We start from the raw sequence: 4,019 nt of genomic DNA on the forward strand, positions 1-4,019 counted from the left end.
TACAGCGCCACAACAAGGGTCGATCAACAGACCATGAACACTGAGGACTATGCTGCAATGATAAACGAAATTAATCTAGCCTCCACAGAGCCTGTTTCTGAAGCAGAGTCAGCGACCTCTTGCCAATGCGGTTCAACAATAGGGAGGTATTGAAGGCACTCCTCTGGGTCCCAGTTGCTCTCTGCGCTTTACTTTCAGCTTATCTTGATATTTTCGAGTACAGGAATAAGTACTACCCGTATTGGGGCGCGATGCATAGAAGCCAATCTGCATTTCTATAGCAGTTTTTCTGCTTGACTGCCAACACACAGTGAAAGATACTCAAGAATTGCCTACATTTGCTGCCATGGACTGCGACGACCTATATTTGAGTACTGGGAACCGCTCCTGCTCTATTCTTTCTGCTTTTTTACGGGCAGCACCTGCAGTCACTCCTCTTACTGATTAGCAAGTAAGTTTTTTTTTACATGCTACTTGCATAAAGTGTTCGCCCTTTAGGAATGTTTAGACAAGTGTCGCACTCCAAGTGCGTAAGGTTCTTTTTGTCGTCTTTTCACCCTACCGAACAGCGGCTACCGCTGTCCTTTAATAAACTTTGGTCTGATGCTCGGCGAGACACCAGTCGTGCTTCGTTTTGCATTGCGATGTTATTAGTTTTTATTCCATTATTCTGCAGAAAATTCACTGATATTGTGTTCATTTACTGGAGTTTCTAGCCTGCCACAAAGCCGTCCTATTATTTCTGTTTTTGACATGTTCATATTTGTAAAACCTCTTTGGCAATATTTTTAACTCGGCGCCTCGTCCACAAAAAGCTTTTTAAGTGGACAAATTCTTCGAAAAAAGATCGCACGTGACGAAAACAGTAGCAAAAACTCGCGCAACCCATACAAAATGATCTTTACCACAGTGATTCCAACTTTATTTTTGTCTAAACCCATACACTGTCCTATGAGCAAAACAATTTACCATGCTATTACGCTTGGAATTAGCTCGGGCAACCTTTTTTTTCTCGTTTCATGACGTCTTTGGAGAAAAACGGCTGAGCTGAATTCCTCACGATTATAAACGGATAGCTTGAGCTGCATCCATTACCATACCGCTTGCAACCAGAGAGGCACCAGGCGGCTGGGAGAAGTAAGCGGAAATAAGAAAGGTTGGGCAGGATGACATAGGGACCACAATCAAGCTGTTAAGAACATACTCAATACTGCTTAGTGCATTCAGCAAAACTACCCCATCATCATGTGTCATTGTGAGGCCATCCAAGCCGAGATTGCTGCGAGCTCCACCCCTCGATTATGCAGGCCAGACATATTCGAGATTAAGCGTATTCCTTGTTGGACACACTTCGAGCGAACGCCCAATGAACCTTTCTCCTCGCTATTATTCACCCTGTGACCCTGTGGAGAAAATTACGCTGTCCCAGTACCTACGTCGAAAGGAGGATCTTGCATCTCTACATGACAGATGGAGGCATACACATGCACACATTTGGCACCAAGCACTTGGGGTAAAACATAAGGGGAAAAAGTAAGCAGAGTTTTTTATTACCAGTACGCTGATAGAAAAACATGTGAATTCGCGTGAACAGGGAAACTATAAAGAGAAAGTTTAGGCGGCTGAAAACATTGCACAGCCTGTTGCGTAAAAAAATTGGGGCATCCCCTTTTTTTGCAATAGTGTCCCAACAAAACAAGATAGCGCTGGACCCATGAACATTTATGAATCATGTTTAACTGCGCAAAGAAACGAAGACAGAAAAGAAGAAGGCACAACACGAGCGCTCGTGTCGTGCCTTCTTCTTTTCTGTCTCCGTTTCTTTGCGCAGTTAAACATGATTACCTACCAACTCGCCCAGTTTTCCGTTCTTATTAACATTTATGACAAGGGTATTTTACTTTTTTGTTCACGGAGAAAGACTTGAAGTAGCTTACTTGAGTTGCTAATCATATCGCTTCACTACAGCAAAAACTATGCACCAGACAACGAAAGATGTCTCGGTTTGAAGCGGGCCCTCTCTGCGGAATCTTCTCAACTATGCAGAATCTCTTCAAAGTGCACAACCCTAGGGAGTGCGGGCGCAAGGTAGGGGCGCTGGCACCCATTCTCGTCCTGCGACAGGTTTCGAACCAAGCCTCTTCCGAAGCCAACATGGACGCCGAAGCCATTTGGCCTTCCGTCGTTTCCAACCCTCACTCCATTTCCTCTCTCTCTTCTCCAATAAATATTAACCATGTAATTCTTGTCTATATATTTTACCACTCGTCGTCCCAACCTATGCCCCCCTTCGCTCTCCCATTGTCGCCCTCGCTTCATTTCCTTAAAAGTGGATAGAGTATTTATCTCCGTCCACTTTACCACCTGCCAAATGAGGCAGGTGGCAGGAGGCGCTGCGGTCGCCTGCGCTGATGCCAACGACGATGCGAAATTGAGGAATTAGCTAATAAGAGCTAATCGTCTAATGTCATCATTCACGCTGATGCGTTTGCATAACCTGAACCAACACAGAGTCATAAGCTGTGCAAGTGCTTACCTTTCATAGAGGTCATCCGCAGCTCTTGGCAAGCCCCATAAAGGCGCCATTAGGGCAGCATGCATTTTTAATATCTAGGAGGGCCTCCACTAGCGGCACCATCTCGAGACGCGCTACACGCCGTCCTTTCGTTTATGGGTTTATGGTTGTTTAACGTCCCAAAGCGACGCAGGCTATGAGGGATGCCTTAGTGAAGGGCTCTGGAAATTTCGCCCACCTGGGGTACTTTAACATGCGCGGGCATCGCACAGTACAGGGGCCCCTAGAATTTTACCTGCATTGAAATTCGACCTCCATGGCCGGGATTGAAACCGAGTCTTTTGGGTCAGCCGCCGAGGGCCACAGCCACTCAGCTCCGTGGCAGCCCGGCACGCCGTTGTTATTTCATACATTAATATACCAGTTAAGCTCTTCCTTCGTGAATTTAATGGGCCTTTCGAACTAGTAAAGAGAAAACAATAACAATGCGCTTTCTTAGCTCATTGTCGCAAGTCAATAGCGCATGGGCATGATTTACACAGAGCTGCTTGTTCCTTTCTTTCAGATAAAGCAAGCCTTGGTTGGCTCATCATTGCTATCGGCCGCCGCACGTTGCAGGTGTGGCAATAATGTCAGTCCTTCTCCTGCCCTGCTAACCAGGAAGAATGTTTTACATATGATCACTACAAAAAACTGGCATTGGTGATGTAGGTGAGCGCCCTTAGTATAAATGCTGATTCGCAGAATGCTGCCAGATAACATCTCGTGTATTTAAACTGAGCTTACTATCCGCCGGACCGCTGTATTCCTGGCTTAGTAATATTGGGTTTCGATAGTGCATTCCATTCGCTTCTATTCCTTTGAAGAAAGGCTAAACTAGAAGAAACGGGCCAAAGAAGATAAAGAACCTTATTAACAAACTGGAAAAGCAGGCACCTGAAGGCTGCATGGCGTACAGATGAGGTGTGGATGCTCTTCGAACGACCACGCGACAGCCAATATATGCTCCCCGCTTCATTACGGCCAATCAATAAACAAGCCTAGAGTGAATAAATATTGCTCCTTCGATTCCAGCTGTCTTTTTCGTCGCGGGTTCTGCATTCCACGGATATTGCAACCCGGAGTTTGTCAAAGCCGTAGGTGTTCTGTAAACACGGTGCACGCCTCCGACACAAGAACTCAGCAAAATAACATCAACATCGCCCGAGGAATGCAATAGTGCCAGCGCGTTCATCCCGAGGCCAGCCAAGTGACGACAAGGCGCGCTTGATCATCACAAAAGCAGCGAGCACAGCCAAAACAAAAACCCTGTATGGAAGCAAAAATTTGTGTCATTCTCAGCAATTTTTATTAGGAAAGCGAGAAATGTTAATGCGATTTTTTTCAGCGCAGAAACGCTATCTAGGGTTTATTAGAGTTGTCTCTGCTTCAGAAGCAGTAGCTCTCAAGACTGTGCCTGGGGAAGGGCCATTGTTGAAAGAGGACTGAGATAGTGCTTCTGGTT

Source organism: Amblyomma americanum, chromosome 4 (assembly GCF_052857255.1).
Source record: "Amblyomma americanum isolate KBUSLIRL-KWMA chromosome 4, ASM5285725v1, whole genome shotgun sequence".
NCBI lineage: Eukaryota > Metazoa > Arthropoda > Arachnida > Ixodida > Ixodidae > Amblyomma > Amblyomma americanum.